Source organism: Anabrus simplex, chromosome 6 (assembly GCF_040414725.1).
Source record: "Anabrus simplex isolate iqAnaSimp1 chromosome 6, ASM4041472v1, whole genome shotgun sequence".
Lineage (NCBI taxonomy): Eukaryota > Metazoa > Arthropoda > Insecta > Orthoptera > Tettigoniidae > Anabrus > Anabrus simplex.
The window spans coordinates 305724713-305742268 of NC_090270.1; the positions used below are offsets into that span (position 1 = coordinate 305724713).

Sequence of the window (17556 nt, forward strand, 5' to 3'; positions counted from 1 at the left end):
ACTCGTATAGAAATTACCTTAACACATTACAGAAGGAAAAACATTTACAAAACGTAGTCACCTCAAACGAAGATGAAGGGGAGCTCGACAGGGTAATTCACTCTCTATCCCCGATTTGCAGTTAAAGATTTTATGAACATTTTACATTAGCCGGAAGAAGATTTACATTTTAGAAAAGTTTGTCACATAATTAAAAAGTCGGACCTTTCCCTGAGATTAAACTGCGGAGGTAGCAAGAAAGAATAAAGTTATATGTCCATTACCTTATAGATGTTCTGCTGCCGGCGAAAGAGGCCGCCCGCCTCCTGTTAAAGCACACACACTCAGATAGACGACGATCAAGTGGCCAAGAAACGTGAAAAGCCGCAGTTTATAAACCCTCGGGGAAGGTTCGAGATCATTCAAGACTAAACCAGCCTCGCCCTCTCAATTTTATTGGTTAAAATCAAAAGTAACACTCAAAATCGAACAAGAAGCCTGTGATAGGTTGAAAATTAATTACAGAAATTTTTTATTGGCCAGATTCAAAACTGGCGGAAAGAAAAAGGAAATATTGCCAACCTAAAAATAAATGAACATCAATCAGTTGCAAAAAAACAGAAATACAAAACTTCTTTAAATTATAAACTCTTTCCCTTTGCACCAGAGGGCATGATCATAAATTTTTTAGTGGTGTCATCTGTAGAAAAATGGCCAAACTTCTTGATGAATGGCAAACAAAGCAAGGCGTAATTCACTCAGGTTAAGAAATTGCACAATAACAAAATTACATAATATTTCGGTGGCGACATCTTCTGATTAAAGTTCCAACTTGTTGTGTTATTAGTTTCACTTTTGATTGATAGAGGAGTTCCTTTAGGCGCTAATTTCGAATGCGCGGCGTTGAGGTGTACCTCCCGGTACAAAAATAATTTAATATTTGACTACACAATAAGAAACTAACAAACAGACTGCAACCGGGCGAGTTGGCCGTGCGGTCAGGGCACGCGGCTGTGAGCTTGCATGCGGGAGATAGAGGGTTCGAATCCCTCTGTCGGCAGACCTGAATATGGTTTTCCGTGGTTTCCCATTTTTACCCCAGGCAATTGCTAGGGCTGTACCTTAATAAAGGCCACGGCCGCTTCCTTCCAACTCCTAGGCCTAACCTATCCCATTAACCAAAAAAAAAAAAAGAAAGAAAGAAAGAAAGAAAGAAAGAAAGAAAGAAAGACTGCAAACTGACGAATACGCGCGGCAAGCGGGTGAATCATACCTCAGTGTCCATGACCTTGGCGAAAAAATGTATCCTGCTACCCTTCCTTACAGCACATGCAAAGTGTCCACTACTTGCTTTGGCGCTATACACATGGGTTATCCGGAACGAACGACATTTTGTGCGTATTTCTGCTAATAATTTTGTTAATAATTAAAGAAAATAAAGAAACGAATATGCTGATAAGACAACAGGGCTTGTACAAATTGCTTCTTTAATAATTCCTACTTTAGGCTGGCTAAAATGGAATCAATATGTAATATTTTCTCCACAAAGAGGGGGGAAACTGCCCCCCTCCCCCCCCGCTAATCACCGCTACTGATTCACAGATACATTCCAGTTCCACACACTGACTCCACGTCGGTACACATACAGTGCTCGGTTCACGGGGAAGGACATGGGTTCGAATCCCTATCAGGAAGTCGAAAAATTTAAGAAACGAGGAATCCACTTCCGGAGGTGCACATGGCCCTGACGTTCACTCAGTTTACACCAATAATAATAATAATAATTATTATTATGATTATTATTATTATTATTATTATTATTATTATTATTATTATTATTATTATACTTATTATTATTAACGGTTCCTTAGCTGAATGGTCTGTGTAGTCGCCTTTGGTTCAAAGAGTCCTGGGTTCGATTCCCGGCCGAGTCGGAGAATTAGATATTGAATTGTTAATTCCCCTGCAACTCAGACACAACGCTATCTTTTAGTACAATAACACGCAGTTTCTCATATACAGTGGATGACACCCACCCTCGTCGGAGGGTCTGTCTTGCAAGGGCTGTACCAGGCTAGCAATAAGCACACGATTTTTTCCACAACGTTGCGCCCATCTAAGGAGCGCGATTGAACTTCTTTAGCAGATGAATTTGCTTTCTTTTCTTCCTAGAATCTCTTCATCCTCTCGCTGTGTTTTATCTTCCGTCCTTCTGTCCATTAACGGGTGGTTCTTATCTTGGGGTTTTCAGCAAAATAATGTTTGTTCACCAACGTCCTAAAGCCAGGCCTGTCCCTTAGGCATAATTTCACCTTTTATGCTGATTTCTTGTATGCCTCTGTGGTGTAGTGGTTAGTGTGATTAGCTGCCACTCCCGGAGGCCCGGGTTCGATTCCTGGCTCTGCCACGGAATTTGAAAAGTAGTACGAGGGCTGAAACGGGGTCCACTCAGCCTCGGGAGGTCAACTGAGTAGAAGTTGGTTCGATTCCCACCTCAGCCATCCTGGAAGTGGTTTTCCGTGGTTTCCCACTTCTCCAGTCAAATGCCGGGATGATAGCTAACTTAAGGCTACGGCCGCTTCCTTCCCTCTTCCTTGTCTATCTATTTCCATCTTCCCATCCGTCCGCAACGCCCCTGTTCAGCATAAATAGGTGAGGCCGCCTGGGCGAGGTACTGGTCATCCTCCCCCGTTGCATCCCCCGACTCAGAGTCTGAAGCTCCAGGACACTGCCCTTGAGGCGGTAGAGGTGGGATTCCTCGCTAAGTCCGAGGGAAAAACCGACCCTGGAGGGTAAACAGATAAAGAAGAAGAAAAACAAGATTATTATTATTATTGTTAATATTATTATTATTATTATTATTATTATTATTATTATTATTATTATTATTGTCGAGATAACAAGACAGTTGACCGAGCTCGATAGTTGCAGTCGCTTAAGTGCGGCCAGTATCCAGTAATCGGGACATAGTGGGTTCGAGCCCCACTGTCGGCAGCCCTGAAGATGGTTTTCCGTGGTTTCCCATTTTCACACCAGGCAAATGCCAGGGCTGTACCTTAATTAAGGCCACGGTCGCTTCATTCCACTTCCTAGGCCTTTCCTATCCCATCGTCGCCATAAGACTTATCTGTGTCGGTGCGACGTAAAGCAAATAGCAAAAAAAAAAAAAAAAGACAGATGAAGGCACCACCACCAGAGTGGAACGTAAACTGGTTGACCTTCGGGTCTCCATGCACATTATATCATGTGAAGAGCTGCCTGAAGAGAATAGTGATTAGCGCAATGACTCAGCTATTCGCTATTCTCCCTGAAGGCCAAGTTTCTAACCCTGGTGCGTCTTATAAAATCACGTGGCGTCGGAAACTACGGTACTCACAACAGAGACTGTATGTTTAGGCATATCTAGGTTAGACTGCAAACGTACTCAAAGGAGTAACAAATATAGTCTAACCCGGACAACAGTTCTGCTGTGAGTTTCGCATAAACAGTAGGGGCCTGGCCTGTTAGAACCCCAGAAGTTATGTTACTCTCGTTACATTACGGAAGGGTGGGCTAGGTCACTCTTTCTACAAGACAAATTCAGTTTCCATTCTACCATAGCCCTACGCCACTGTATTCGGGAGACGGAGAGGGGGCTGGTTCTCACTGTCGGCTGTCCTGAGAATAGTTTTCCGTGGTTTACCATTCTCCTGCACTAAGGTGAATGCCAGGACAGTTTCTAGTATAGGCCACAGCCGTTAATTCTCTCGCCTCCTCCGAACATCTTCACCGAATCAAATCTTTCCTGAGAGACGGGGTCACCGTCTAAGAGGTCCGTCTCCCCCTTCAGGGGAGGAATGAAAACTTGTTAAGTAGTAGCAGTAGTAGTAGTAAAACTGTCTTCATCATCAATTAATAAAATTTCCGTTCTGCTTCTTGCAATGTGTATCTATTACTAGAATGTTACTGTTACAACTCTGTTCCCCATTTGCGAGTATGTGTGTTACCCTCACACTATTATCAGTTTTTAAAATATCTTCACTTAACAATTTGGAGAGAACAACTCCATGGCCGAGAAAGAAAGGATTACCATTCAAAATCAGTGATCTTTTCAGGAGAAGAGTTTAAAATTTTAGTAGTTTACGCCATTGTTTCTCAAAAATACACTTGTACACATTTTAAAATTGATGTGAACATAGTTCTTATATAATTTATTATTATCTGGGAAAGAGTTACAACTGAACATGCAACCCTTGAAATCATTTAAGGACAGACTATGAATGAAAATAATTCTGAAAAAGAAACATTTTAAAATACATTTTACTTTTAATAATGAATGTTATTGGCTTTAACTCCCACTAACTACTTTTAAGGTTTTTGGAAACGCAGAAGTGCCGGAATTTAGTCCCACAGGAGTTCTTTTACGTGTCAGTGAAAGTACTGATTTTATTTTAAATAAGGTGTTTCTTTTCCAAAAACTGTTACATTTTTTTCATTTAGTTTATAATTTTTAATTCATAATTAGTTTCAGCAGACCGATGAACCTAACAGTTATAAATACACCTTTCGAATTAAGGAAAGCGACTAATGTCAGAACATTGAAAACCGACAGTAGTGCTTCCTGGCAACAATGCAGTACATTAAATTTTGTGTCGTAACACTTTCAGAGTCCGCCTCTGTGGTGAAGTGGTTTGTGTGATTAGCTGCCACCCCCGGAGGCCTGGGTTCGATTCCTGGCTCTGCCACGAAATTTGAAAAAAGGTACGAGGGCTGGAATGGGGTCAAATCAGCCTCGGGAGGTCAACTGAGTAGAGGGTGTTCGATTCCCAGCTCAGCCATCCTGGAAGTGGTTTTCCGTAGTTTCCCACTTCTCCTCCAGGCAAATCCCGGGATGGTACCTAACTTAAGGCCACGGCCGCTTCCTTCCCCCTTCCTTGTCTATCCCTTCCAATCTTCCCAGCAAGGCCCCTGTTCAGCATAGCAGGTGAGGCCGCCTGGGCGAGGCACTGGTCATTCTCCCTAGTTGTATCCCCGACCCAATGTCTCACGCTCCAGGACACTGCTTTTGAGCCGGTAGAGGTGGGATCCCTCGCTGAGTCCGAGGGAAAAACCGACCCTGGAGGGTAAACAGATTTAAGAAGAACACTTTCAGAGGTTGTGGAGGTCAAAATAAGCTATAGACTACATTGATGGTAAAATCTCAACATTTCATTCTTTAATATTGAAAACATTTCTTAACAGACAAGGTATGAGTCCCCACCCATACTACGTAAAGGTAAAATTAAGAAATTTCCTTCAGGGCTGCCGATAGTGGGATTCGAACCCACTATCTCCCGAATACAGTATCCAGTATTCGGGAGATAGTGGGTTCGAATCCCACTGTCGGCAGCCCTGAAGATGGTTTTCCGTGGTTTCCCATTTTCACACCAGGCACGGTCGCTTCCTTCCCACTCCTAGACCTTTCCTGTCCCAGCGTCGCCATAAGACCTATCTGTGTCGGTGCGACGTAAAGCCAATAGCAAAAAAAAAAATCCTCTATTGAGCTGAAAGTTGAAGGGCTAAAGGGCCCGGAAAGGTATCAGATTGTGTCTTGGATAACACATTTCGAAAATCACTTTCGGCCTAAATGCAGTCTAAACTCGCTCGTTTCTTTACTCGTTTTCTTTTTTTAATTCAAATCCTAGCCAAAATAATTCTTTACATAATTATGTCTGTAATATGTTCCTTGGTTCAATACCCTCAGGCAATTTTTTGATTTTTTTGAAAACTGTCTACACCGAATACAGTTATAAGGGCTCAAGTGAAACTTTACATTGACTCACGTTAGAGTTCGTAGTGGTAGAAAAAAGCAAACTGCTAATTTAATCGACCGGATGAAATGAAATGGCGTATGTTTTTTAGTACCGGGAGGTGTTAGGACTTCGGCTCGCTAGGTGCAGGTCTTTTGATTTGACTCCCAGAGGTGACCTGCGCGTCGTGATGAGGATGAAATGTTGATGAAAATACATACATCCAGTCCCCGTTCCAGGGGAATTAACCAATTATGGTTAAAGTTCCCGATCCTGCCGGGAATCGAACGCTGTAACCAAAGGCCAGCACGCTAACCATTTAGCCATGCAGCCGGACATTGACCGGATAACGATGATTAGGAAAAGAATTTTAACTTTTAGGAATAAACAAAGCACATATTCGCATACTTTATTATATATTATTTACCTAAAATTCGTAGCTCTTATCCTTAGGAAGTTTTCAACATTGAGTTGCCTGTCTGAAGTGTTAGAACTGTGGATCTTTTTAAAGTTGTAACCCTTTCGTTCTCAGCCATCGAATTGTTCTCCTCGTGTGAAATCTCATCCCTGCACTCCTCCCCCCCCCCCTTTTTTTTTCTTGGACATTCAACAGCAGGCTTCGTTACTTACTGTGTAATCAACTGAAATCACGTCTGATACCCGTGACGATATGAAAAGGACTGACTAGTAAGAGGGAGCAATTTTATGCTTTGCTTTTGGGAAGAACCGTAAATCATCCGCTTCATTTCTTACATTTTCCACGTGTCACCGCTATGTCTCCAAGACAGTCCAGTTCCGTCACGCCTAACGGAAATCCGCAACGGTTGGCAACACTGAAGTAATGCTACAAGTAGCGTATACGAGTCCAACACTCGGCCACCTGGATTCCTCGCTGTACACCCTCTCTTCTGCACAACTTGTAAGCAAAGAGAATGCTTCTAAGGAGCGATAAGGAGTCTCGGTTTCAGTAATAGCCGTGTGAGAACTAAAGGTGTGTTTTGTATGTGCCATCTGTCCGCATTCAACTAAAACTAAACTATTAGAATGGCGGTAACAAGGATCATGGTAATAGCCGGCGATTTGCATTTCTGTCGCATACTACTTCCTAGCAAATTTGGATTTTTATCGCGTTCTACTTCCTAGCGTTTGGCGGCAAGTGTCGATGATTTGAATTTTTAGAGGGACGTACTTTCATCATCATCTGTTTACCCTCCAGGTTCGGTTTTTCCCTCGGACTGAGCGAGGGATCCCACCTCTACCGCCTCAAGGGCAGTGTCCTGGAGCTTCACACTCTTGGTCGGGGGATACAACTGGGGAGTATGACCAGTACCTCGCCCAGGCGGCCTCACCTGCTATGCTGAACAGGGGCCTTGTGAAAGGATGGGAAGATTGGAAGGGATAGGCAAGGAAGAGGGAAGGAAGCGGCCGTGGCCTTAAGTTAGGTACCATCCCGGCATTCGCCTGGAGGAGAAGTGGGAAACCACGGAAAACCACTTCCAGGATGGCTGAGGTGGGAATCGAACCCACCTCTACTCAGTTGACCTCCCGAGGCTGAGTGGACCCCGTTCCAGCCCTCGTACCACTTTTCAAATTTCGTGGCAGAGCCGGGAATCGAACCCGGGCCTCCGGGGGTGGCAGCTAATCACGCTAACCACTACACCACAGAGGCGGCTATATTCTTTAATTATTAACAAAATTCATCATCATCATCATCTGTTTACCCTCCAGGTTCGGCTTTTCCCTCGGACTGAGCGAGGGATCCCACATCTACCGCCTCAAGGGCAGTGTCCTGGAGCTTCAGACTCTTGGTCGGGGGATACAACTGGGGAGTATGACCAGTACCTCGCCCAGGCGGCCTCACCTGCTATAGTGAACAGGGGCCTAGTAGGGGGATGGGAAGATTGGAAGGGATAGGCAAGGATGAGGGAAGGAAGCGGCCGTGGCCTTAAGATAGGTACCATCCCGGCATTTGCCTGGAGGTGAAGTGGGAAACCACGGAAAACCACTTCGAGGATGGCTGAGGTGGGAATCGAACCCGCCTCTACTCAGTTGACCTCCCGAGGCTGAGTGGACCCCGTTCCAGCCCTCGTACCACTTTTCAAATTTCGTGGCAGGGCCGGGAATCGAACCCGGACCTCCGGGGATGGCAGCTAATCACGCTAACCACTACACCACAGAGGCGGCATTAACAAAATTACTAGCGGAAATACACACAAAATGTCGTTCATCGCGGCTAACCGATTTCTATAGCGCCACAATTTGCTTGTGTTGTGGGGAAGGGTAGCAGGCAGGGGCATACCTTTTTTTTTCCCCAAGGTATAATTAACCCGTTTGCCGCGCGCATTCGTTAGTCTGACGCTCTCTTTAGTGTCTATTAGTTTCTGAGTGCGTGTCCGGCTCCGTGGCTAAATGGTTAGCGTGCTGGCCTTTGGTCAGCGGGGTCCCGGGTTCGATTCCCGGCAGGATCGGGAATTTTAACCACAATTGGTTAATTTCGCTGGCACGGGGGCTGGGTGTATATGTCGTCTTCATCATCATTTCATCCTCATCACGACACGCAGGTCGCTTACGGGAGTCGAATCCAAAAGACCTGCATCTGGCGAGCCGAACATGTCCTCGAAAACTCCCGGTACTAAAAAAGCCATACGCCATTTCATTTCTGAGTGCGTGTTCAAATACTAAATGATTTTTAATTATATAATCCCACTACTTATTTTTAATACACGTGTAATATTGTTCCCTTCGTGAAAATCTATTATTACTACAGTCAAGTTGGAAAACTGACAACCTTTACCTCTGTCGAAATTCGCTGAGAGAGCATAAAGAAACCACTTTGCCGTTCTTTTTCAGTTCTGATGTAAGTCTATATAGCCCCACCGTCGCAGGCTGCATCCTACAAACCCGGGTACGTCTTGTTGTCTACATCCCTCCCCCCAACCCTTCCCAACTTCAAATTCCCAATCGCCGCTACTGAATTTATATACTGACATGTATCATAATTAAGGTTCAGAAGTTTATGACATATAAAAAGTACGAAATATTCAAACAAATATACCCTAAAAACTAGCTAAGTATGACATTGTTTTTAAACTTGCTTTACGTCGCACCGACACAGATAGGTCTTATGACGACGATGGAATAGGAAAGGCCTAGCAGTTGGAAGGAAGGGGCCGTGGCCTTAATTAAGGTACAGCCCCAGCATTCTGACTACCGAGCTCGATAGCTGCAGTCGCTTAAGTGCGGCCAGTATCCAGTAATCGGGAGATAGTGGGTTCGAGCCCCACTGTCGGCAGCCCTGAAGATGGTTTTCCGTAGTTTCTCATTTTCACACTAGGCAAATGCCGGGGCTGTACCTTACTTAAGGCCACGGCCGCTTCCTTCCAATTCCTAGGTCTTTCCTATCCCATCGTCGCCATAAGACCTATCTGTGTCAGTGCGACGTAAAGCAAATAGCAAACAGCATTTTGACTGGAGTGGAAATGGGAAACCATGGAAAACCACATTCAGGACTCCTAACAGTAGGGTTCAAACTCACTATCTCACGAATGCAAGCTCACAGCTGCGTGACCCTAACCGCAGGCCACATGCTGGGTATGTCCTTAAAAAAAAGTAAAATATGACATAAGCATTTTAGGAATAGGCAACAAGTATTAATAATTTCGTGTGGCTATTTCTAGCCAGTTGCAACCCTTGTAAGGCAGACTCTCCGTTGAGGGTGGCTGGCATCTGCCGTGTGTAGGTAACTGCGTGTCATTGTGGTGGAGGATAGTGTTATGTGTTAGCTGCAGGGATGTTGGGAACAGCACAAACACCCAGTCCCCCCGAGCCACTGGAATTAATCAATGAAGGTTAAGATCCCCGACTCGGCTGGGAATCGAACCCGGGACCCTCTGAACCGAAGGCCAGTACGCTGACCATTCAGCCAACGAGTCGGACGGCAGCAAGTATTTGAGTAATACTAACACTAAACATGCCAAAAAGTGATTACCGCTAAACCAACAGACACATTTAATAATTCAAACTCACAGAACTACAACAGGTACGTTAACCTTTATACATTTATTCGCTAGCCCCGTGCCTGCCTCTCGTCCGGAGGCCCCGGGTTCGAATCCCGGCTAGGTCAGGGATTTTTCTCTCCACCTGAGGGCTAGTTTGGCAGCCCCGGTCTCGGAAGCCCAGAATAACGGCCGAGATGATGTGTCGTGTTGACCACACGACCCCTCGTAATCTGCAGGCCTTCGGGCTGAGCAGCGGTTGCTGGGCAGGCCAAGGCCCTTTCAAGGGCGTTTGCAGCCGGTTGCAGCCCTTGTAAGGCAGGCTGTCCGTTGAGGGTGGGTATATATTTATTCACTATCATAGGCCTGAGGCGCAGTTAACACATTTTTGCTTTAAAAAACAATAAACACACATAAACGGAGTATTAGCATGGTTTCTGGTATCTGTTGACGTACGTTCGTAAGGCATATTTTTCTCGGAATCATATCTTCTAAATTTGCTCACTCTCAATCTCAGTCACTACTGATCTGCATTTAGGGCAGTCCCCCAGCTGGCAGACTCCCTATCTGTTGTTTTCCTAGCCTTTTCTTAAATGATTGCAAAGAAATGGGAAATTTATTGAACCCCAATCAATCACTACTGATTTGCATTTAGGGCAGTTGACCAGGTAGCAGATTCCCCATCTGTTGTTCTCCTAGCCTTTCCTTAAATGATTTTAAAAACTTAGAAATTTATTGAACATCTTCCTTGGTAAGTTATTCCAATCCCTAACTCTCCTTCCTATAAATGAATATTTGCCAAAATTTGTGCTCTTGAATTCCAACTTTATCTTCATATTGTGATCTTGCCTACTTTTAAAGACATCACTCAAACTTATTCGTCTACTAATGTCATTCCCCGCCATCTCTCCACTGACAGCTCTGAATGGGTTGCTATATTTCTAGAGAATTAGAGTAGACGAAGCCTTATCTGACCCTGTAATAATTAAGAGGGGAATTCCTCAAGGCAGTATTATTGAACCTTTATGTTTTCTTATATTTAAAAGTTATATGAGTGAAGAAGTGGAATCAGAGATAAGGCTTTCTGCAGATGACGTTATTCTGCATAGAGAAATAAGTTACAAGATTAAACATCTCCCTTGGTAAGTTATTCCAATCCCTAACTTCTTTCTCAGGAAAAGAAATAAAAATACATCCATCTACATACAGTGTTTTGAAATCCTGTGTTTGAAACTCGATGCAGAGAACGTATACCTTGTTGAAAACGACGCCTCAGTTTTAAAAAAAAATGCTCAAAATACAAACAAAGATGACCTTATATCACAAAAATTACCCAGATATAATCAAAACAATAAAAATGGCTGAAATATGCATTTATATGCAACATAAAATTGCTTTAACTGGGGTCAGAGACCCAACATTCACAGTTCTTTTTCAGATTTCGAGTGAAATGAGTTCGGGAAAGGAATATAACTTTTCCTTAACACCCGAACCTTAATCACAATCTTTGTTATAGATTGCGTTCAGTCTGCAAGCCATTATGAATAAACTAAGGTTATGATTAAGGTCGGGTGTTAATGAAAAGTTATATTCCTTTCCCGAGCTCATTTCACTCGAAATCTGAAAAATAACTCTGAATGAAGGATCCCCGGCCAAGTTTAAAGCAAGTTTATGTTGCATATAAATGCATATTTCAGCTATTTTTATTGTTTTGGTCACATTTTGCTCATTGTAGTGATATAAAGTCATATTTGTTTACATTTTGAGCCCCTTCAACAATCCCCTGTGGGGTTTGAACCCACAATCTCGTGAATGCAAACTGACAGCTACGTGCCAAGCTCGGCCACTGGACAGTATTGTAAAGTGACAAACAAATAAAATACAAAAGTGATTTACCTCATTATCTTCTTTGTAGAAAATGGTGATATAATATGGTGTACTCTTGGTGTCACTGATTTTGTTGCGATGTACTTTACTGCTGTGTGTAATTCAAACTTCGAATGAGCAGAGTTTTCCTCACGTTACGTCTTTCGTTTCGCGTGCGACCTCGAAGATATATAATTAAATAATTCACGTCATCCTGCGACTTGCCTTTTTTTTTTTAGCCATCTCAAGGCAATCTTGTGATGCCCGACTTCGCTCCGTAGTGGTCACACACGTGACACGTGATTATTGTTTCTGTAGTCTATTGTATATTATTGGCGTGAAAATCAACATTGCAAAGATAAAACGTTACCAGTAAATAAATCGAAGAAATATTTCAACATTCAAATCCATGGTGAGAGACTCGAACAAGTACCGATAAATTCTGTTAAATACCTGGGTAGGATAATATCCGAGGGCGGCTACTGTCAACAAGATGTCAAAGTGAGCTCTGGATTGACTAGTGTTCTGCAAATATCGGAAAATGCTAGCCAACTGCTCAGAACCTACAGCTCAGGAAACAATTCCCGTATTTTGTTTGGTCAGTTCAATCAATCAATACTGATCTGCATTTAGGGCAGTCGCCCAGGTGGCAGATTCCCTATCTGTTGCTTTCCTAGCCTTTTCCGAAATGATTTCAAAGAAATTGGAAATTTATTGAACATCTCCCTTGGTAAGTTATTCCAATCCCTAACTCCCCTTCCTATAAATGAATATTTGCCCCAGTTTGTCCTCTTGAATTCCAACTTTATCTTCATATCGTGATCTTTCCTACTTTTATAAACGCCATTCAAACCTATTCGTCTACTAATGTCATTCCACGCCATCTCTCCGCTGACAGCTCGGAACATACCACTTAGTCGAGCAGCTCTTCTTCTTTCTCTCAATTCTTCCCAACCCAGTTGGATTGTATGTCAGTGAAACATAGACACAGAACTCTAACCTGACAGGTCGTATTCAGTTATTTGAGATACGGTATTGGACGGACCTGCTTAAGATCCCTTGGACGGATCGAGTTCACGAATTCCCTGGTATGTTAACGTCAAGAGAGATCTCGAAGAAATGAGATTACGACACATACAAGACCTTGTCGAAACAAGTATCGTGGCTTTTTGTATTTTCCTGGATGTGAGGTGGACAACTAGTGCAAAGAGATCGGATAAACGCCGTACAGAACACAGGCTTTTCTTCAATTTAGTTTACGTCACACCGACGCAGATAGGTCTTATGGCGACGATGGGGTAGGAAAGCTTTAGGAGTGCGATGAAAGTGGCCGGGGCCTTAATTAAGGTGTGAAAATGGGAAACCACGGAAAGCCATCTTCAGGGCAGCCGACAGTGGGGTTCGAACCCTCTGTCTCCCGAATGCAAGCTCACAGCTGCGCGGCCCTAAGCGCACGGCCAACTTGCCCGTTGCAGAACACGCTGAGCTAACGAGAACCTACTGGACCAGTCGAAATTTGAGTAAAGGCCAGAGTGTACCATGAAACGTATCGTGGTCCCTAGCTGGCCGATTAGCGAAAAATTAAATAAATAAATTAATTAAATAAATAAATAAATAAATAAATAATACTTTGGAGAAAGTCATGCGGGAACGGAATGGCAACCAAACATCAAGATTGGCAAAAATATGAAACTTAATTGCTTAGCATTCGCAGACGATCTTGTACTACTTGCAAATAGTAAAGGAGAAGATAAATTTTAAATAGAAGAACTTGAAAAAATAGCAACAAAAGGTGGATTACAAATTTCACTTGGAAGAAACGAAAATAATACCAACTTCCAAGTTGAAGCACCAGCTATTCTACTAAATAATACCAACCAAATTAAGATTGTAAATAAGTTTAAATACTTGGTGAATTTATAACCTGGAACTCCAATGAGAGAGAATCTACAGAAGGCAGAACATTTAAGTTACCGGTACAACAAGCACAACGAACTATCTGGCCAACATAATAAGAATAAATCTCTTTCGATGAATGCAAAATTTCTACGTTATTATTCGTCATTAAAACCGAAGCGACGACCTACGCTAATGAAACACCAACAGACAGACTGCATAAGGATGACAGAAGGATTATCAGAACAATTATTAATAAAAAGTACCAGGTAGTGGACAATGGAGATTGTTGTCTAAAATGCAGTGGTGTACCGGGAAAGTGAGTCAATAATAGATATAATGAGAAAAAGGAGAATTGCCTTTTTCTGTCATTTATCAATATTAGGTAAAACTAGGTTACTGAAACAACTAGATAACTATTTTTGGGAAAGTAAACCAAAAAATAATTGGTTCAAAGAAGTCCAAGATGATTTAGAAGAGTATTACACTCCAACAAATTGCAAAAAGAGAAGATGAACAAACATATAAGACTTAAACTGAAAACTTGTCCGCCTCTGTGGTGTAGTGGTTAGTGTGATTAGCTATCACCCCCAGAGGACCGGGTTCAATTCCCGGCTCTGCCACGAAAATTTGAAAAGTGGTACGAGGGCTGGAATGGGGTCCACTCAGCGTCGGGAGGTCAACTGAGTAGAGGGGGGTTCGATTTCCTCCTCGGCCATCCTGAAAGTGGTTTTCCGTGGTTTCCCATTTCATCTTCATCACGACGCGCAGGTCGCCTGCGGGTGTCAAATCAAAAGACCTGCATATGCCGAGCCGAACTTGTCCTCGGACACTCCCGGCACTAAAAGCCATAACTTACTCCATTTCATTTTTCTGAAATATCACCTGAACAGCCTGCCTTACATTTCTTACCTTCCAATTGCGCTGCAGTCTACCAACGAAAGCGGAACTATACTAGGCAATTCCAGTGGCTGAGTCAATTTAATTATTTCAGTAACTTTCTGTGCTCCACCAAAGATCTTTAACTCGCCAACAACAATAATATGGAGTGCTAATATATATTTTACTGCTCTTCAAAGATTGACCACGTGATGTGGGATCGAACCCGCAAAGATGAGATTACTTTTACCACCGAGGTAACTGTTAACTTCGAACAGGCAACACTGGCTTTTAAACAATTGAAAATGAACATCCACGCCTGTTCCCAGTCATTTGACCGGGTCACGAATGGAATGAATGAAGCCCCCATCTAGCGGCACTCATCTGGGGCAATGATTAATGACTGACAGATGAAATGAAATTATACTTGAGAATGTTGGTGGAATGAAAGATGACGGGGAAAACCGGAGTACCCGGAGAAATACCTGTCCCGCCTCCGCTTTGTCCACCACAAATCTCACATTGAGAGACCGGGAGTTGAACCACGGAACCCAGCGGTGAGAGGCCGGCGCGCTGCCGCCTGAGCTACAGACGCTTCGTTTTTAAACAATTCTAAGGGAGAAAAATGCTGGGCTCACCTTAGTCTTAAGTCTTTGAATTAAGAACCCCCACGCACGAGCACACACTCACAATCTACACAGACTACAAAAACGCAATCAGCTTGTCCTCAAGAACTGTACATTTATCACTGATTTGTATTTTATTAATATTATACTACTGATAAAATGAACACTGCACTGCATTCGACTGTCTGGAGATTTAAATGTGCACTGTTTCGGAGATCCCTACCGGCGAATCAGCCAGCCAGCCAGTCAGCCAGCGAGTGGCCAAAACAACGAGACGTTCTTCCTGTCATCAATTAAGAACTAAGCGAGATAAGGACTTTTATTTTGTATTTTTATTATTTGGCTTTAGGTCAGTGTCAGACTATACAGCCATCTGGATAGATAATGTTTGTTTTAAAAATAACTAAAGACCATTTGCCTCGCTTTGACCCCAATGTAAAGTCAATAGGCCTAGTAAAGACACTGGCCAGCAACTAACTTTTTCGTGCTTGCACTTACAAATTTTTGAACATGACTGCAAAGAAAGACACATACTGCTTTATTTTTATCATTCACATTTAAAATCAAATGTATTAACGTTGAGCCGAAATATCTTTCTTTACCAGCAGTGAAACAACTACAAACATTATGAAGATGAAATGGAATTTATGACGTAATTTTTCCATGCAATGAATATTTTTTATTTGACATAACATTCCATTATTTTCATACTCAATTACGTTTTTTAACATTATGTTTGTTAACGGCGGCTTGAAATTCTGTACATTAGTCGATGTTCAGCTATTTCAACTCATAACATTCAGATTTGTATACAGATAACCAGCAAAAGCGATCATAAAGGCGGTGAACGTGAAGAAATGCGTCAGTGAACTGCTGGAAGATATTCCTACGGCTTGGAACGACAGTATACATTACGTGCAGTATAGTAATACATTGCGTATACCACGTTTATTAGTTTGCTTTTTGCTATTGGATTTACGTCGCACCGACACAGTAGGTCTTATGGCGACGATGGGACAGGAAAGGGCTAGGAGTGGGAAGGAAGCGGCCGTGGCCTTAATTAAGGTTCAGCCCCAGCATTTGTCTGGTGTGAAAATGGGAAACCACGGAAAACCATCTTCAGGGCTGCCGACAGTGGGGTTCGAACCCACTATCTCCCGAATACTGGATACTGGCCGCACTTAAGCGACTGCAGCTATCGAGCTTGGTACGTTTATTAGTAAGAAAAATATGCAACGCTTAGCCTATATAGGGTGTATTCAATGTATAACTATAAAATTGTTAAACAACTGTAATAAGATTTGTTATTATTAAGATTGTATAACAATCCGCCTATGTGGTGTAGCGGTTAGTGTGATTAGCTGCCATCTCTGGAGGACCGGGTTCGATTCCCGGCTCTGTCACGAAATTTGAAAAGTGGTACGAGGACTGGAACGGGGTCCACTCAGCCTCGGAAAGTCAACTGAGTAGAAGTTGGTTCAATTCCCACCTCATCCATCCTGGAAGTGGTTTTCCGGGATGGTACCTAACTTAAGGTTCGGCTCCATGGCTAAATGGTTAGCGTACTGGCCGTTGGTCTCTGGGGTCTCGGGTCAGATTCGCGGCAGGGTCAGGAATTTTAACTATGATTGGTTAATTCCGCTGGCACCGGGGCTGGGTCTATTGCGTCGTCTTTATCATAATTTCATTCTCATCACGACATGCAGGTCACCTATGGGAGTCAATACCTGCATCTGACGAGCCTAACTCGTCCTCGGACACTCCCGGCACTAAGAACCATACGCCATTTAATTTCATTTTCACCTAACTTTAGGCCACGGCCGCTTCCTTCCCTCTTCCATGTCTATCCATTCCATTATTCCCATCCTCTCACAAGGCCCCTCTTCAGCACAGCAAGTCAGACCGCCTGGGCGAGGTACTGGCCCTCCTCATCAGTTGTATCCCCCGACTCAAAATCTCACGTTCCAGGACACTGCCCTTGAGACGGTATAGTTGGGATCCTTCGCTGAGTCCGAGGGAAAAACCAACACTGGAGGGTAAATGGATGAAGAAAGAAAGAAAGAAAGAAAGAAAGAAAGAAAGAAAGAAAAACTGTATAACAACACGAGCATTGACTGCACTAGAAAAGAAACAAGTACACTTTTAATAACTGACCTTCTCTGTAGTGCTGAAGAGATCTTCCCTTTTACAAGCAAATCTTCTTGAACCTAACTGAAAGCGCACATGATTTATATTTTACTAACGCTCTGTCCATACACAATAAATTAATTGTATTGTTACCTCGTTATCTGCGGCTTGCAATGTCAGACTTCCTACTGGTCATACGGCGGCGCGGTAACTTGTTTATATGCGTTGTAACAACATGTTACGTAAGAATGTATTTTTTATCATGCTTATTTAGAATGATTGATCATAGCTGTCGTCCACAATCAAGCATTGGAGGACCACATACTGCAGACGGGCAAAGTTTTTCTTTCTTTCTTTCTTTCTTTCTTTCTTAATTTTCATTACAGACAGTAATGGCTTTCTTAGTTTAGGCAGCAAACA

The 17556-nt window shown here is 43.0% G+C and overlaps 1 protein-coding gene across 3 annotated transcripts in view; it reads right to left on the reverse strand.

Annotated features, from left to right (window-relative positions):
* Positions 1–17312, reverse strand: part of LOC136876518 (cytochrome P450 6j1) — a 72385-nt gene extending 55073 nt beyond the window's left edge. Inside the window, exon 1 of one of the 3 annotated variants that reach the window (XM_067150534.2) lies at positions 17290–17312. The gene's annotated coding sequence lies outside the window, so the exon portion shown is untranslated. The other 2 variants (XM_068228460.1, XM_067150533.2) reach the window with 2 other exon arrangements.
* Positions 17313–17556: the final 244 nt, after the last annotated feature.